The 19,348-nt window shown below is 48.8% G+C and overlaps 1 long non-coding RNA gene across 1 annotated transcript; it reads right to left on the reverse strand.

Annotated features, from left to right (window-relative positions):
* Positions 1 to 11,155: 11,155 nt before the first annotated feature.
* On the reverse strand, positions 11,156 to 14,468 carry LOC141174248 (uncharacterized). The gene is made up of 3 exons (XR_012252830.1): positions 13,967 to 14,468; positions 12,430 to 12,495; positions 11,156 to 11,396 (listed from the first exon to the last, which is right to left on the reverse strand). It is a non-coding gene; the product is annotated as an uncharacterized lncRNA (long non-coding RNA).
* Positions 14,469 to 19,348: the final 4,880 nt, after the last annotated feature.

The raw sequence follows: 19,348 nt of genomic DNA on the forward strand, positions 1-19,348 counted from the left end.
GTGCTATAGGATGTACTTCTTCTTCCGTTGTCTTCAGTAGAACTGGGCACACTTTCAGATGGTCTCTTGAGACTGTTGCAGTTGTTTTTCCTCCATCTTTGCTAATCAGGCAAGTTTTACTGTTGTCAAATCTGGAGTTCAACACTGTGTAGGACTCTCTTTCCCACTGGTCATCGAGCTTGTGACTTCTTCTCTTCCGCTTTAGTACTATCTCTCCAGGTGCCAAGGGTTCTGTTGGTGCATGTTTATTGTACTGCTCTTCCTGTCTTTCCCTTACTCTGTTCAGACTGTCTTCGACACAGGCCTGTACTCTCCTGTACTGCTCTTGCCAATTTGTATCCCAGTCTTCAGTGGACATATCTACTTCCGGTTCTACCACTCCGAGTTCCAGGTCCATGGGCAATTTCCAAGGTCTTGCTCTCATGAGGTATGCTGGGGTACAATTTGTAGAACTCACAAGTATGTGATTGTACAGATCTACCAGGTCAGGTAGCTTGTCTGGCCACTGATTTCTTTCTTCCAAGGGTAAGGTTTTCAGCAGGTCTATGACGATGTTGTTCATTTTCTCACACAAACCATTGGTCTGAGGGTGATACGGCGTAGTCCGGATCTTTTTGCACCCGTACAGGTGGCAGAATTCTTTAAACAGCTCGGCTTCAAAGGCAGGGCCTTGATCCGTCAGCACTTTGTCCGGGTATCCATGGGGCTTGCAGAAGTATGCTTGGAACGTTCTTGCTGCAGTCTCTGCTGTCAGGTCCTTGACAGGGGCTACCACCAGGAACCGGGAATAGTGATCCACCATGGTCAGGGCATAGGAGTAGCCTGACCTGCTGGGTGACAGCTTGACGTGATCCAGAGCGACGATCTCCAGGGGCTGGATTGTCTTGATGGACTGCAAGGGTGCTTTCTGGTTACCGTAGTCTTTTCTTCTGAGGCTACAGGGCCCACAATTCCGGCACCACCTCTCTATGGAGCTCCGTATTCCAACCCAGTAGAACCAGTCCTTCAGCAGGGTTTCCAGCTTCTTCCAGCCAAAGTGACCTGCTTGATCATAGTAGGCTTCCAACACCATCTGGATATCCATCCTGGGTACAACAATCTGCCACACCATTTCATGGGTCTTGGGGTTGACATATCTTCTGCACAGCTTCTCTCTGTAGATGAACAGCCGGCTTCTTTCATTCCACAGTTGCTTGGCTTGTGGAGGAGCATCCTTCTCCAGGTGAGAACCTTCCTGGGTGATCAGTCTTTTGATAAGGCTGACAACCGGGTCACTGTCCTGGGTCTCCTTCCAACTGTGGTGGGGTAGAGGATTCAGCGTCCTTCCCTGACGTCTTCTGGTGACGTGTTGCTCATGGACCACTCCGCTTTTGTGGAAAGCAGGTAATTCAACTTCCTCTAAATCATCCACTTCATCCTCAGTGTCTGACTCGCGAGGCATCCTTGACAGGGCATCAGCATTGGTGTTCTTGTGACCTGCCCGGTACTTGATGGTGAACTGATAATTTGACAGTCTGGCCACCCAAAGCTGTTCCATGGCTCCCAATCTGGCTGTCTCCAGGTGTGTCAAGTGATTGTTGTCAGTAAAGGCTGTGAATTTCATTGAGGCTAGGTAATGCTTGAACCTTTCAGTGATAGCCCAGACCAAGGCCAGGAACTCCAGCTTGAAGGAACTGTAGTTCTCCGGGTTCCTCTCGGTAGGGCGTAGCTTCCTGCTGGCATACGCAATTACCTTCTCTCTTCCATTTTGCTTCTGGGACAACACAGCTCCCAGTCCCTCCTTGCTGGCGTCGGTGTACAGCAGGAAAGGCTGGCTGTAGTCAGGTTAAGCCAGGATTTCTTCACCAGTCAGGATTTCCTTCATTACTGCAAAGGATTCAGCCTGTTCTTTGCCCCGCTGAAATGGGAGACTCTTTCCTCTTTTGGACTGTCCTACCAGGAGGCATTGTAGAGGTGCTACCTTTTTGGTATAGTCCTTTATGAACCTCCTGTAGTACCTGACCAGTCCCAGGAATTGCCGTACTTCTTTGATGCTTCTCGGCTCAGGCCACTTCTGGATGGCAGTGACCTTCTCTGGGTCTGGGGCTACTCCCTCCGAGCTGACTACGTGCCCCAGGTACTGAACCTTCTGCTTGAGCAAGTGGCATTTAGAAGGCTTTAGTTTCATCCCATACCGGGACAATGCTTCAAATACCTCCGCCAGGTGCTTCAGATGGTCCTCATACGTCCTCGAGTACACGATAACATCATCCAGGTACAGCAGCACTGTCTCGAAGTTCCGATGTCCCAAGCAACACTCCATCAGCCTCTGGAACGTTGCGGGTGCATGGCAGAGTCCAAACGGCATACTGTTGAACTCGCACAGTCCCATCGGGGTGGTGATGGCCGTCTTCTCCCGGTCTTCCTCAGCAACAGAGACTTGCCAGTACCCGCTAGTGAGATCCAGTGTAGAGAAGTAATTGGCAGATTTTAGTGCAGCCAGGGATTCCTCTATACGGGGCAAAGGGTATGAGTCTTTATGTGTTATGCGATTAATTTGTCTATAATCTACACACATCCTCATGCTACCGTCCTTTTTCCTGACCAAGACCAGGGGAGCTGCCCAAGGGCTACAGCTATCCCTTACTACCCCTGCCTTTTTCATATCATGCAACATTTCCTTGGCTTTTTGGTAATGTGCTGGTGGTACGGGTCTGTAACGCTCTTTAATGGGTGGATGGTTACCGGTGGGTATGTGATGTTGTACCCCTTTAACCCTTCCAAAATCAAGTGGGTGCTTACTAAACACCTGTTCATATTCCTGAACCACTCTGTAAACACCGTGTTTCTGATGGACAGGAGTGGCGTCAGTCCCATCATGGAGCTGTTGACACCAATCCTCCAGCTGAGCTTCGGAGTCATTGTCCTCCACTGTATCTGGTGGGGTCAAGGATTCCATTTTGTGTATGGCATCATTATTTACAGTATACAATCTGGCAACAGTGGCGTATCTTGGCAATTTAACTTCCTCCTCCCCACAATTTAGGAGACGTATGGGTACCCTCCCATTGCGTACATCAACTACCCCTCTAGTAGTTAAGAGTGTAGGTCTGTGCTCTGAGCTAATGGGCTCCACTACCGCCTGGTAGTTCTGTCCCTTGAGACCTATTGCTGCCCTACACCAAATCAGCATCTCACTCATTGGGGGAATCACAATGGGTATCGGGTCTGTCACCTGTACATTACCAATCTCACCACCTGTTAGCTTTACCTGTTGCTGGTATAGGAGGGCTCGTATCTCTCTCTGGAGCACCTTCCTCTGCCCTGGTTTGGCAGTGTCAGCAATCTGTTGGAGTAAAAACAACACTTCTCCCAAACAGTTACCAACAATATTTGTACCAAGTATCATATACAAGTCTGTATCACCAGGGTTAGATTCTATGACAATTAGTCCTTGGTCCTTTAGTTCCACTCTCCCCACCTTCACAGTCAAGTCCTTAACCCCTACTAGGTTAAGAGGAAGGCCGTTAGAGGCATACACAGAGAGGTTCGGGGCCGGCGGGTGGAGTTCATCTATGGACCAGTACCTTTTGTAGAGGACATCAGGTATGATGGTTACCTGTGAGCCGGTGTCCAGTAACGAAGGTGTTGCTATGCCGTCCAGCACGATGGACAGGAAAGGCCTTCCTCCTACAAACCGGTGGTACCAGCTTGATGGGCCTGGTTGATTTACTCCTGGGTGTCGGCTCTCGGCCCCAGGGTTTGCCCGTTTAAAGGACAGTTCCACGCGGTGTGGCCTGCCTTGTGGCAACAGTAGCAGATGAAGTCTCCTGGAGGGCGACGTTGGTCGTTGGTACTCCCACGGGGTGGCGTTGTCCTCCTACGGGGTGGCATTGTCCTCCTACGGGGTGGCGTTGTCCTCCTTCTTCTCCTCATCCAGGGGACATCCTCAGGGCTGTCGTCGAGTAGGATCCTTCCTTCCGGCTTGGGCTCCGTCTGTAGCTGCAGGGTGCTCAGAACAGTGGCCAGGGTTTTACTTAGCTGACGCACTTCAGAGCGCAGGCTGTCCAGCTCGCTAGGGGGCACTGTTTGCATCTTTGTTTCAGCCGTTAATGAAGGAGCAGTGGGTGCTGCGGGCACTAGGGTGGCCCCACCCTGGTAACTCTGGATAGCAGTCCCTGATGTTTCCGGGAGCTGAAGGCCCTTAATAGCCATGTCCTTCAGGGTGTCAAAGGTGGCATTTGGATGATCTAAGGCCCACCACCGTACGGTTCGGCTCTCCTCCTGGGACCTCAACCCCCAGATGAATTGTTCTGTGAGCATTTTATTCTCATCTTGTATACTGGCTGGACTAACCTGTTTCAGGGCCCGCAAGGCTTCCTGTAAGCGCCAGGCATAGTCCCGGATACCGTCCTCAGGTTTCTGGGTGCAGTGGTAGAACCTCATCCGGAGATCTGTCTCAGTGCGGTTTTCAAAGACAGTTTGCAGTCTCTTAAAGATAATGGATACTGATTCCTGGTCTGCGGCTGGCCAGGTTTCAACTTCCCTCTCTGCAGCACCAGTCAATTGTCCCAGCACAACAGCGGCTCTCTGTTTACCAGTCATTGAGTACATATCCAGTACATCGCATATTTTCCTTTTGACTCCAGACAAGGTGTCTGGTTTACCGTCATACTGGGGAAGCCATTTTGCTCCAGGGATATGCGGCAGGGCCATGGGTATCAACGGAGTCACGACCCCTGCTGGTGGGGTGGCCGCTCCGGCCTGAGCAGCGCCGGGCGCGAATTGAGCATCAGGAGCGTTAACCGGTGCTCTGGCGTTTTGCTGGTCATCGGCCATGGTTGCGCCCCCCTAGTGAACCGTAGCCTACCTCCTGTTTCTTTAATCGGGTAGGGCGCAGCTCCGCAGACTATGGTCTCCTTCCAGGACCTGACGCTTCCAGGTGCTGCGTCAGAGCGCGAGGCGGGGCTTGAGCTTCGCGCGCTTCTAGCAGTCACGCCTCTCCGATTCCCGCGGTTACGCTCCTCTTCTTTCCGCACGGCAACGCGGTAATGGCAGCGATGTTCACCACAGTTAAAACACAGTTCAATTACGGCACACAGTACCCGGTGGCAACGGGCACGAAATCCTGTTCGTGACGCCAGAAGTTGTCACGCCCCCAGGGCAATGGGGTACTCGGAGTCTGGGCCGATAGATGCTGGGGGAAAGGGATATGTCACAGTGGCTGGCCCGGTCCGTGGCCCAGGGCGGTCAACTAAAAGGGGGGAAAGTTTATATGGGGTTTATAGTTCGATCGTGAACGCCATCTGTGGTTTCTGGTAATTTGAACCGGCCCTGCTGCAGACCTCTGAGGCAGTTGATAAGGCAGCTGGGATGGAACGGCTCCCCACAGGTGGAGCGGGCCTCAGGGCAGGGTAGAGTTTGATGGTGGGTGGTGATGCTGGGACCTGTAGTGCAGGCGGAATGGCGCAGCAGGAGTAACTGACAGAGACAGGGGATTCGCTTCAATACCTTTACTGGTGCGGATGTCAGGTACGGTCCAGGGTATTCAGTAGGATGGGTGCACTTCAGGACTTCTCCCCAGTGAGCCGGTATAATGCCTTCTGGTCCGTGTCTGCCTCTCTGTATGCTCCTGGCCAGCCTGCAACTGGGCCTAGCTTATGTGTCGTGCTGTTCCTTCACCTGTCGCTTGGTAATAGGACCTTCTGCTGGCAACCACTATTCCTGGTAACGCTGGGGCCTTTGTGGTTCCTGCTTCTGCTAAGGGTTTAGCTTCAGGTCGGCCAGGGACTTGTAGTCCTCCTGGTATGCCAATGATCCCTACTGGGTATAAAGGACCCTGTAGGCGCGGACCCGGTGTCCGATTTCTATACTCGGGGTGAGCCTATGATGCTCCTCTGCCCCTTTCAACTCCTCTCTCCTCTCCTCCTTGCCATCGGCCACACTCGGGGCCCTCAGAACTCAGCAGCAGACGTGCTGCGTCTTCGCTGCTCTCAGCGTCAGCACGCTCTCAGACTCTCTGACTCTGTCTGACTCTCTCCAACTAACTGAACTGCCTAGCTCCACCCTCCATATATATATATCCCTAAAGGGCTCCCTCTTCTGGTATGAGGTGGAAGGGTGGAGGTGTTTGTATGTAGTGAGGGCCTCTTGTGGAAAAGTCCATCCATGCACCCTGGGTCCTGTGGTACCTGTGAACAGCAGAGTGCCACAGTTACTCATGACTCATACAGAGAAAATTGACCTCATGTTTCTATCTAGAGCTTAGAAGGATTCAGCTAGTCAGTTTTTAACCACGTGCTGTCATATACCTAATGGAAAAGAGAAGAATGAATTGGGTAGAAGGGCAAAATGAGCAATTGTAAGTACACAGTGCTATATAATATGATGACTGCAATATATTAAGAGGATAAAAACTTTGATGGGAGGAGGGCTTCTCTAACTCACACAAGACCAGAGGCAAGTCTTTTGGCATATTTTGAAGCTGGTGGGCCCCAATACAAAATCTCCAACAGGTCCCACAATTATCACAGCCATTAATAGCTTTGGTCTTCTCAAATTGGTAAAAGGGACTGTTTGGAACCCCCGAGGTTCCAGGTGCAACTTCAACCCTTGCACCCTCTATAGTTAAACCCCTGGTTGGCACCATAAAACAGAACCTTGCTTCTTGCTGAAAGAAACAATACACTCACGATTAAGACGTCCAAGTACATGGCGGTGTTCAGATTTTCATCAAAGAAAGTTAGACTTTGCAGTATGGGAAAATCCAAGTATTCATTCATACCTTCACTGCAAAGACAGGTTAGGGGGTTTAAATGGCCGTGATTGGTGTTAACGTCAATCATGGCCGACATCCTGCTGTATCAGCTATAGTATACAGCTGACACCCGTTACATATTTGCCCGTCTGAGGTGCTATTCTGTCGATAAAAAGGCATATTGGTGGTCATTAAAAAGGTACACACATCTTTTTCCTTCTCCATTAATACTTGCAAAACTGACTTCCTATGGTTTCAGGTTTTGTTCTGCTGACATCATTGTCATATTATTTTCCTTTTTTCGTCCACGAATCCTGTGTTGTTCCACTTCTGTACCAAACTATATATACGGCTTTTTTGCTGGAAAGTGAAATGTCAGGGAAATGGGCAGCAAAACAGTAGTGTGTTTCTGTGTGTACATAAGCCTCACAGTACAGTATGATAACTAAATTAGTGCACTCTGCGGAGAACCACTCGACTGTCAATACAACAGGCTTATAGAAATTTTTAAAAGTGTTCTCTGAGTTTTCCAAAATGGCCACAATTACTTTTTTTAAGTCTACAACCCAACCTAGGTACTTATTAGGATGGGTTGCAACCTGAAGAAACAGCTTGAGCCTGTCAGGCTGAGGAACAGCGTTATGAACAAGCAGAATTTATCTGATCACTCAGCCTGACAGGTTTCCAACTGGGCATGGAGCAGGGCCAAAACTGCTTCAGTCCTGCTCAGCCATCCCTTGTGTCTTACTGTAAACTGTTCAGTCAGCTGAGAGTTTTCTTTTCTCCTGCTTCAGCCCTGCTCCATGTTCAGTTGTAAACCTGTTAGCCTGAAACATCTTTTTCGGAGCAATGTTCCTTCAGGCTGCAACGAGTCTTGATGCATGCCTAGGACTAGGGCAGGTTGCAGCTTGAAATATGTGATGACGGCCATTTTAGACACCTTCTTAGAGAACTTCTCTGGTAAAACGAAAGCTGACCTTTTGTTAAATAAAGTCCAATAATCATTATCCTGTACAAAGCATACAAAAGAAATGGGTCTGGTTTTTCAGCCTACTGTATAATATACCGTATTTTTCAGACTATAAGACGCACCTAGGTTTTAGAGAAGGAAAATAGAAAAAAAATTAAGCAGAAAATGTGATCATGATGCACTGTTAAGGGGGAGGGGGTCTGCTGCTAACACTGTTATAGGGGTAATGTCCCCCAATTCTGTTAATATCCCCCATCCTGGTATATATGTCCCCCTCCTTCCTTTATACGTGGCCCCCATCCCCATATGCATGTCACCCCTCATCCCCATCCTGGTATGCATGGCACCCCTTGAATCCCATCCTGGTATGCTTGGCAACCCTGATCCCCATCCTGGTATGCATGGCACCCCTGATCCCCATCCTGGTATGCATGGCGCCCGCTAATCCCCATCCTGGTATGCAAGGCACCCCCTGATTCCCATCCTGGTATGCAAGGCACCTCCTGATCCCCTTCCTGGTAATGCATGGCCCCTCTGATCCCCATCCTGGTAATGCATGGCCCCCCTGATCCCCATCATGGTAATGCATGGCCCCCCTGATCCTCAACCTGGTAATGCATGGCCCCTCTGATCACCATCCTGGTAATGCATGGCCCCCTGATCCCCATCCTGATAATGCATGGCCCCCCTGATCCCCATCCTGGTAATGCATGGCCTACCAGATCCCCATCCTGGTAATGCATGGCACAACTGATCACCATCACACCGCGCACGCAAAAATAAAGTTATACTCACCTCCCCTCTCCTCCAGTGCTGGGTCCCGCTCTGCTGCCAAAAACTGTCACTGTGTGAGCCGTGCATGGTGTCCCTGCCATGAAAGTTCATACAGTGAAGTGCTGTGCCAGAAAACTCACTGCTCCCCGTGCCGGGACTGTGTGCATGGGGAGCAGTGACCATTCACTGTCTTCAATAGCATGCACACTGTAGTGGCAGCGGGGCTCCTGCTGCCGCTCTGCGGTCGGTGTGCCCACTATTAAAGCCCATGAATACTCACTACAACCCATGGGAGTGGGTTGTTGTGAATATTCATAGGCTTTAATAACGGGCACACTGACCCCCGAGCACAGCAGGAGCCGTGCTGCAGGTACAGTGTGAGCGCTATTAAGGAAAATGAATATTCATTAATCTCCATGCCCATGGGCGTGGGAGCAGTGAATATTAATTTTCTTTAGCAGCGGGCACAGCTGCTGCCTCCTGTGCCCCGCTCATCCCCCGCTGCCGCTTTTCCCCACGCCCCCCACCACCCACAGTATATAGTATATACTATGGCTAGTATTCGGACTATAAGATGCACCCCCCACGAAAAAAATGCGTCTTATAGTCCAAAAAATATGGTATCCTATTATTTCAAGGAAATTGTAGAGTACATTTCATAGTCCTAGCTCACACAAAACCTGAGCAGATCTACTTATAAGCCATATTTTTCTTCGTGCATCATATGCTGGAATTTTAGACCAGGACCATGTGTGACAGATTTATTCTGCACAAGCCAACTGCAAAAACCGTATCTGCAATATGCAGATTTTGATTCGCAATTCACCCTTTCTTCAATGAAGTGAAATCCACAACCGAAATTTACATGGTGTGGAGTTTACCATTAATTGGTATAGAGCCCTTACCCTCTAGCTCATGGGCATCCCTCATAGCCAGAGCACATGGAAACAATGGGGAAAGGTGCCAGAAGTAAACAGGGCACCCCAAAGCCAAAATTGGGCTGTACTTTGAGATTTTATAACCTGATGTAATAGCCCAGTTGGTATATACGATGCAGTTAGGGTCATGAAACCTACAGTCAGGATGTGTATTGAAGTCTGCCATTTCTGCTATGTGTTGTATGAATTACCCCTTAAAGGGATTGTCCAGTCATGATCACATCAGAAGGCAAGATGGAGAGACAATGTGTAGGGCAGTTGCTGAGGCCACTGTCAGTCACCCAGCAAATATCATATATATGGCTCCAAATGGATTTAAGGCCCCCAATACACATTAGCCTTAAATGTCGGCCGAACCCACCGATATTGATGGGTGCAGCCAACAGGCTAATGTGTATGGGGGCACTAGCCAATTGATGGTTGGGGGGAGATGTCTATTGGGCAAGTCCGATTTTGGGCTGCAGAGCACCTTGACATCTCCGAAATAGGCCACCAGCTGTCTTGTAGAGAACACAGCACAGCAGCCAATACTAGACATGGGGAGCACTGGTGGAGACTCACCTGTGGACCCAGGGAAGACTAGTATTGTACGTTTGTTACATGCAGAAGTAGTGCTGTTGCTTCAAAAGCATCCAGCAACTATTAGAGTTAACACAATCACAGGAGACAAGAAGTGTTGTGCTCCAGAAGCATCCAGCAACTAGAGGGGTTAACACAATCACAGGAGACAGGGAGTGGTTAGCAGAGCCCCAGGGGGATTGTGGGGAACTTGTTTATTAGTCTGCCTGGAGTCAAGGGGAAAGGTGGTGTGTGTGATCTGTATCTCACAGAAGCGTCTGGCAAGTGAACAGGATTCAGATCAGGAGTGAAGCTAAGCACAGGTCCGATAGAATTCCTGAACTAGCAGTGCAGAGTATTATCAGCCAGAAAGATAAGGACTGGAAGGAATTGTGTCACAGGGATCATCTTCCTCATCAAATCCTCCCCCTCCATCTCAATGCAGGATAAAGAATGCTGTGTACTACTGTGCCTTTGGGAAAGAAAAGCCTGTGGTTGTGGGTGCATAGAAGTGTGCTGCTAAAGAGACTTGATCTGTGCTGTACTATGCTACTGGAAAAACTGTTTATTCTTGTGCTTTAAGAAGAAACTGTACTGTGTTACTGGAGCCTGTTGCTCAAGAGACTTAAATTGCACTGGCCGTGCGGCTTCATATTAATGCTACTGTTCTACCATTTATGAGGACTCTTGTCAAGTGTGTCTGGTCAGCAAGTGAATCCACCCATCTGTCTGTGCCTGAGGGTCAATACTCCTGTATGACTGAGAGAAGCTGCAGCACATGGTTTATGGTCGCCCTGAGTAACGGTTCCCCCAGGATCCCATACAATTCATGTAACCTGTCTGGCCCCTATCTGAACCCAGCGGTGGGTGTGTAACACGTTTTTCTTTTCCCATTATGATGACTATCCCTGGCTGCAAGTTATTTACTAAAAGGTAACAACTCCTTTAAGTTTAAAGTAGTATTTTTCCTTTTATAAAAGTAACTTTTTTCTGGTGGCTGCATCTAAGGCGACATGCACATGTTGAGTATTTGGGGAGTCTTTTACATCAGTATTTGTTAGTCAAAATCAGGAGTGGAACAATCAGAATAGTGGACACTAGGACCTGGAAACTATTCACCTCCCTTAATCACATCCATTAAAAGATAATGTAATAAATTAGAAGTGCACAAAGTCAAAGTTTATCATCACTCTTTATTATGAAAACAAATTTTTTTTTTTTTACAAAGATGTCCAGACTTATTATTCACATACTGCACTGATACATTTTTATTTCTACATTTAGGAGATGGTAACAGGCGGGACTCTCAGCAGAGAGGGTCACTTGCAGCAGCTGCAGGAATTGCATCCTTTACAATCTTTTGCACACTGACAGCCCTGGCTGCATTTACTGCAATCTGGTGGACAACAAGTGCAGCAACCTGTAAGGGAAAAAAAGAAAAAAAAAGCAGAAAATTATTGCCAGGAAGAGATTATGCTATTATGCCCCTTTTTCAATAATTTTGAAGTAAAGGGCGGCAGATCACCAGGAATAATAATACATATATTGGATCCCATACAGAATGATCCATTGCAATCATTAATATAGAAAAACATTTCTGGTCTTGTAGATTTTATTCACTGCTGATGTGTAAAAACTTTATTTAAATACACTTGTGCTACCTGGGACTCACAGCAAGGCTTGGATCACTCGACAGGATTTTCTCTCATTTGAGAGAATCGGGACAATTATGCTAACTACACTCTGAGTTTGATCGGATCCTCATGGATGAGAAAATGGAGAAGGAAAAAAAGAAAAATGTATCCATTCTGTCAGTGGAAATCAGACTGCACTCAGATGATATCAGAGTGCAGTCCAATGGTTTCCATGGACTCGCATGGCTGAGTGCGATCTGAATATCAGAGGCAAATCTTGCATGCTGTGATTTTTCAGCGCTGGCGTCACTGTCCCCACCTCCTGTCGAATTGAGCATGAAGGGAAAGTCAGATCAGCTGCAGCCCAGACTTCCTATTCATGTTCGATTTGTCTGAAGGTGGAGACAGTGACGCCAGCACAACAGCAGCATGAGACCCCTGGGGAGGGGAGTATATATAGGCCTTTTTATTTTCTCGTGGCCAAACATTTTGATCAAGAAAGAGTTGTCCTACTAGTGGATAACCCCTTTCAATTTATTAATCACATGCTTTTTTACATAGAGGGGTCAGCAACTTTCAGCACTCCAGCTGTTGTGAAACTACAAGTCCCAGCATGCCAGCTGTGTGCTGTCAGGGTATATTGTGAGCTGTAGTCTCACAACGGATGGCTGGCTTGTCAGTTTACGGTAACTTTTTTTTGCATTGAAAAGGGTGAAATTTGCAACAGAACTGACATAGATCATGGTGTCCTAAATGCACATTTTTTTTCTTTAACTACTATTCACTTGATTTGCATGTAAAAATCATACGTGTACTTACTTTTCTTGCAAGACTTGCATTTGCAGTCTTTACATTTGCAGGAATCCCCACAAGAGCAGGATTCACCTGGAGAGAGAGAGAAATTATAGTATACACTTTACCACCAGATCAGAATTAATCACTGGCCAATAAGACTTGGGAAGGAAGATTCACCAAGCTAGTAGATATATTATAATATATATTACCATTTTGCATATGTAGGTTAAAAAAAAAATTAAGAAAAAGCACAAACATACATCACAGATTGCCCATGGTGAGGCAATATCAATATTCAGATGCTTCCTCCTTATAACATTAGTTACAAATATCCATATATATAACAGGTGTAGCACCCTGAGGATTCGGCTGCTACAGGGGTATTGCACCTCAACCCAGAGGTGTGATATTCCACTCCCGGGTAAGGATGGAGTGTGGAACTGAGCTCGGTAGGCTGCATGCACTACACACATCCCATTTCCGAGGAGCAGACCGACGGTACTCCCACTTAGAAATGTGCAGGTACGACCGAGTCTGTTCCTGGCTGGAGTGGGAGGGGGGTGGAACATCCCAAGTAGTGTAGGGGCAGATAGGGGGAGCAGCCTGAGTAAAGATAGGAGCTCATTGGGTGCTGGTCGCCTGAGCTCACACATAGAGGGTGTATATAAGGTGGGCACCAACTAAGAACAGGGTCAGTTGCAGAGAGAAAGTCAGGAGCAGAGGAGAAGAGAGACCCAGAGTGAGAGAGGAGAGAGAGAGAGAGACTCAGAGGCACAGAAGAAAAGGACTCTAAGACCCCAAACTAAATCCCCGGGTGAAGAGTCGGCATCAGGGTACCGGAACCCAAGCTGGTGGGGGTAAAAACATTCCCCAGCCAGAGACCGGAGACCGTGGGCAGCGTTTGCCACGGTCACCCACCACATCCACCACGAAGGCATACCACGAGGAGGGTCAGGGAACCCAAGGCCAAGGGTGTCCCAACAGAAGGCCCGAGGGAGCTGGACCTGGGTGGATCAATAGTGGGGACGGCCAGAGAAAGGACTGAAGGAGAGCTCAGGGTCACGCTCCGGACTTATTTGGGAGTTGGCTGGATCCAGAACCTGGTGGACGCAGCACGGCTCGGGAGGTCACTCGAAGCTGGAGTGACCAGAACATCAGCAGTGAGTAAAACAACCTAAACTGCATAACCCGACTCTGTCTCTGATTGCCGTCTACACTGCATCACCACAACTCCCATCCTCTGCACCTGATCCCCTGAGGCTATACCCCACCCGTTGGGGGTTATACCATCACAAGCTGCACCTACACCATCAGCCTCAGCGGACCCTGCTGCAGCGGCGGCCATAGTGACCGCAACACAACGGGTGGCGTAGTCGACAATAAAGAACTTATAACATCTGTAGGACTGCCACATACAACTGAGTTTGACACCCTGGGCACGGACCGGGTCACAGCCACTCGGAAGACTACAACTCCCATCTGATCCGGCTCCGGATATTCCCCTAAAGAATATGGCCCAGGGGGCGCGTCACAGGCTCATGCCTATAAAGCCCCTACGTACCCATGGCACAGTTGCAGTTTTGAGGGTCCATGGCAGGTGCTCTCGTTCAGGCAGGTGCTGGCGGTCTGGCAGGTGCCGGCGGTCAGGCAGGTGCCGGCGGTCAGGCAGGTGCCGGCGGACTGGCAGGTGTCGGCGGTCAGGCTGGTGCCGGCGGTCAGGCTGGTGCTCGTGGTCAGGCAGGTGCTCGTGGTCTGGCAGGTGCTCGTGGTCTGGCAGGTGCTCGTGGTCAGGCAGGTGCCGGCGGTCAGGCAGGTGCCGGCGGTCAGGCAGGTGCTGTTGCTTGCTGCTCAGATGTGTTGATGCTGTCCTATGATGCAGGATCCTCTGATGCTTCCTTATATACACAAGATCCTGAGCCGAGTGCAAACCCCAGACGAGTGCACAGCACACCCACAGCCGTGTGACGCCATCCACATGTGCAAGGACAGAGTATAAACACTGAGTGCAGTGTGCACCAATTACTCAGTCATCCAAGGCGCGGGATGAGCCAGCACAAGTGACAATGCATTCTAGATCAGCCCCTTACCGAATTTGGAAATATTATGCTTCCACGTTCAGAATGTTAATACAGTTTTAGAAGCCAAAAGGCAGGAATAGAATATAAACAGACAAGACCTCTACAGTCCGAGGGGGAACATTACTAAGACCATGTAGCGTAAACACTGTATTTTGCCCCCTGTTATTGCATAGAAAATCTGCTGCGTTTAAAAGTTCAAAAACAGCAAAAGTGAATTATTTTCTTAAAGGACTTTATAGGCAAGCTGAAAAAAATGCATTTAATCCTTGTACGTCGGCACTAAAATGCACTGCATTAACTCTGCACCAAAAACACTTGAAGAAAAAAATGCATAAAAAAAGTCAGCAAAAGCGCAATAATTAGATGGTATTTCTGTGCAGACAACGACGTAACAGAATAATACAGCTTTTTCACATGTGGGAATATGGCCTTAGATCGCCATTTTATTAAAAGTCTGCTGGAATAAATTGCATTTTATTAATTAAAGGGGTTGTCTGAAACCAAAGGTGAATTTCGTAGTAAATGCCTATCTATTCAATTTAATAATCATATCAATTTTCTAATATACATTGATTATAAAATTCCCTCTCTACTATAACTTTTTTTTTTTTTCATTTTATTTTACTTTTGATAACGTTTTGTTTGCGGATCCCCAGTGCATGCTGGGATACTCAAATGGGAAGCTATTAAAAGGCTGGCACTGGTTCACTGCCGCAGCTGCTGTCTCCTCCATTGAATCCAAACTTCATCGGTGACGTCAGTTTCAGGGGCCCGGATAGTCCGTGCTCTGGTTGTAAGTGACCAGGGTTACCACAAGCAAGTCTCAGAAAAAAAAAACACTTTTTTTTGTGACTTGTAAGGAAAAGTTCAGTGGCTCCGCCATCAGATTAAAGACGTTGTGTGCACATACCCCAAGTGTGGTCTCCAAACTAATACTTGCCCCCTAATGCCGGCGGTGACTGTAACTAAGGCTTATTTTTGGAGTAGGGCTTATTGTTAGACTCACAAAGTGAGTGGATCCTCCAAGCCCAAGGTTGAGGTGGGCATACGGGCCACGGGTGTCGGTACAGCAGTTTGGTCTGGCATGCGGGACACATCCAGCTGAGGGACAGGAGACTGCAGGCAGGTAGGTGTGATGCAGGAAACCACAGGCAAGTAGGCAGGATGCAGGAAACCGCAGACAGGCGGGAGATGTCTAAGAGACCGCAGGCAGGCAGGTGTCGTCCCAGATACTGCGGGCAGGTGTGCTGCCCCGGCAGAGTCGCTGCAGTCACGGTACTGGTGCACGGCGGTCGGAGTGCTGGTATGGTCCGACAGGGGGCGTGCGCCAGTCTTTATCAATTGTGGGGGGGGTTAATAAAATAATAAAAAGGTTTGTGACGACAGTTGGGATGTTCGGCCTGGTATGGCAGGGCACTGATGAGGGCCCCTGGGAGTTTGGTGGTGATGAGCAGTGCCAGATGATTAACCCTTCTCAACCAGGGGAGATGGACCTTCCCAACCAGGGCTGGCTCCCAGGGGAGATTGAGCAGGAATGGCGCAGCAGGGAATAATCAGCTTGAGACAGGGTGATAACCAGTTTGTACCTTTTACTGGAATCCAGCACACAGCTCCAACAGCTTCTGTACAGTTCACATACAGGGGTTTGGACAGCCCTGCAAGGTGAGGGTTCAGTTTCTCTGCTGTGAGGTTGTGTAGCCTTCCTGCTGCTAATTTTACCTCTGTTAGACGATTCCTTGGATACCCAGGGGTCCAAGGTAAACATTTACTGGATCTGTGATCCCTTCCAGCGAGCAGGCAACATGAATCCGGTCAGAACACTCACTTTCTCTTGCAGCAATGTCAATGACTCCATGCGGTTGCTGAGCTCCTAGGTAAAACACTTTCCTGCTTGTTATATGAAGACCGAGCAGGCTCACAGTTTAGCACAGACTCTGGAAGTCTCTGTGCTCAAGGGACTGGACCCTGCCTTGTGCAGCTTAAACATGCTGAGAGCACACTTCTCTCTCTTGCACAGTGAACTCCATTATGCTGCTCCTTCCTCACACACTACAAACTACAACTAAGCACCTCCTCCCCTCTAAGGGATTGTGCACAAATTCCTGATTTGGCAGAAGTGCAAAATCCTCCAGTAAGGGATCAAGTAACAATATATGTGACGCGCCCCCTGGGCCGTGGGGTACTCGATGCTGGGCCGGTCGTTGCTAGGGGAGATGTCACAGTGGCGGTGACCCGGTCCATTACCCAGGGCGGTCAGTAAAAAGGGGATATTTACAGGGGATTTATAGTTCTTGTATAGAGTTCGTGACGCCACCTGTGGTATGCGGCTAAAGGGAGCCGCCGCTGCGGAGCAGGTCCTCTGGAGCTGGTGTGAATGCAGCACAGTTGGTTTAGCTCTCCACAGGTAGAGCTTAGATCCAGGGCAGTGTAGATGTTTCTGTTATGGTGTAGTGCAGAAGATGGCGCAGATAATGATCACAGAGACAGTAAGGTGCAGTTCTCAGGATTTACTCACGGTTTCTTAAGACTTCCAGTTACCAGTACTAGAGTAACTTCCCACGGCTTTCTGTGCTCACTCAGGGAGGGGTTCAGCAAACTCCCAGGTCTCTCCGGAGTAAATAACGGGACCCGCTTCTGTGTATTCCCTCTTGCCGTCTCCCTGCACCTCACACCTAGTGTCCCAACCCAGTGACCGCGGACCTTGCCGGGCAATGTCTTCTCTGTCCCCTGGGTCCTCTATGGCCACCTTCTTGGTGAGACAGATGTGGCTTGTGGCTGCATGACCTGAAATACTGCAGCCTCCGGTTTCCTAGTTGAGGCTTAAAGAACTCTGCTAGTTTAGGGACTGGTCCCCTCTGTGCGACCTGACCCCTCCACCTCCTGGTAGATTCGGGCGTACGGGTGGCCTCCAGCACTACCCGTACCCCTGGTGTCCCTTCCACGTTCCTGGAGCCTTTCTCCTGCTCCTCTCTCTCTCTCTCTCTCTCTTCAGTCTGTTCTGGGCCTCTCTGGCTAGGCCCTCCTCCTGAGCAGAGCTCCTACAGAGCTCCTGCTCCTCTCACTGTCCTCCTCTGACTGAACTGACTCAACAGACAAGATGGCTTCTCTCTATATACTATCCCTAACAAGTGCTCCCCTGATTTACTTCCTCCACTCACACCCACTACATGGTTCCCTCTACTTTGGTTCCCCCCACTCCAGCCAGGGACAGGGTTCAGCAGGGAAGCGGCACATCTTGCCCCTCCTGCTGGTCTGGAGTAGTGTAGTGTTGGATGCAGGTGTTAGGGTCCAAGGCAGTACTCCTTCCTTACCTGAGCGTGTGATACCACACCTCTGGGTGAGATGCAGTACCTCTGTGGCGACCAGCAGGGGCGCCACATATGTAGGTAATGAAAACAGCAGAGAACTTATCCCTCACCATTGCTGACAATATTTGAATTATATTACACATGCAGGCATTTTGTGCCGCTGTACACATGGGGGGCCACATTCCCCCTTAGTGAAGAGTAGCACGTCCTCGGGCTACTTAGCCGATAGGCAGTCCATAATAAAACAAAATAACATTAACGGAACATATATAAACAATCATATTAACCTGGTCGTGGATTACAGCCCAAAACCACTTCTGAGTGCAGCTGCGGGGCACACAGACCATAATATAGAATTCACTGCACTGGCCGTTTGTATTGCCAAGTTTTTAGCAATAAGGTTCGGATACGGCTTTAAAAAAGGCAACCACTTGTAATATAACGCAATTTTAGTTATAATAGTTAATTTGAAAGATAAAATACAGAATCAAAGGAATAGTATGATATTATGATATTGCGTACACTTTTGTAGATTAAAGGTTACAAAGGTTAAATACTTATAAAGGTTAAATACTTATAAAGGTTACATACTTACTATTAGGCTATGTGCCCACGATGCAGAAATGCTCAGGATTTTTTCCTGAGCGTTTCTGCATCTCCCTAGCAGAAAAAAACGCATGCGTTTTCCTGCATGATCTGTCAGCAAGCGAAGAGAAGGAGTCCGGGGGCCGTCGGAAGGTGAATATAATCTTTATTTTTTATTTTATTCTTTTTTTTATGGTACCTGGGTGTGGAGGAGAGTCTCCTGTCCTCCACACCCGGGTACCATCCGCACATTAGAATGCGCCAACTACGCAAGTACAGATGCAGTCTTGCGGAATTGGCGCGTTCTAATGCAAGTCAATGGCGGCGAAAATGCAGCACTTCCGCAAAATTAATGGACATGCTGCGGATTTTTGAGCGCAGCATAAAAGCTGCGGAAAAATCCGCAGCATGGGCATTGAAAGTGTGGAATTGCATTGGAGACCATGGGGGAAGGTTTACCAAGCGTTTCCCAAGCGTTTCCGCTGCGTAAACGCTTGAAAAACGCATCATGGGCACACAGCCTTAGATAGAAGAAGAAAAAGATTTCCCTAGTAGCATGTACATCATCTGTCTGGAAACATCAGCTGGAGAAGCGTTCAGCGATGGGCAGAGAATGCATACTAGGTCCTACACTGTAAAGAGTGTCCTCTTCACAGGTCCACAATGCTTCTGCCATAACTGAATTCTTCAACAGTTTTATACATTTTAGAAAAAGGCTTAACCAACCTAATATTACGTAAGTGTGGCGCCCCTGAGGGTTCAGTCGCCACAGAGGTACTGCACCTCACCCAGAGGTGTGGTGTCTCTCTTCTCTCAGGTAAGGAGGGAGTGCTGCCCGGAACCCCAAACACCTGCATCCAACACTACACTGCTCCAGGCCGGCTGGAGGAGCGACATGCAGAGCGCAGCTGCTGAGCCCTGACCCTGGCTGGAGTGGGGGGGGGGGACCCAAAGGTAGGGGGAACCAGTAGT

Source organism: Phyllobates terribilis, unplaced genomic scaffold (assembly GCF_046119375.1).
Source record: "Phyllobates terribilis strain yellow unplaced genomic scaffold, ASM4611937v1 Scaffold_13__5_contigs__length_258822181, whole genome shotgun sequence".
NCBI classification, from domain to species: Eukaryota; Metazoa; Chordata; class Amphibia; order Anura; family Dendrobatidae; genus Phyllobates; species Phyllobates terribilis.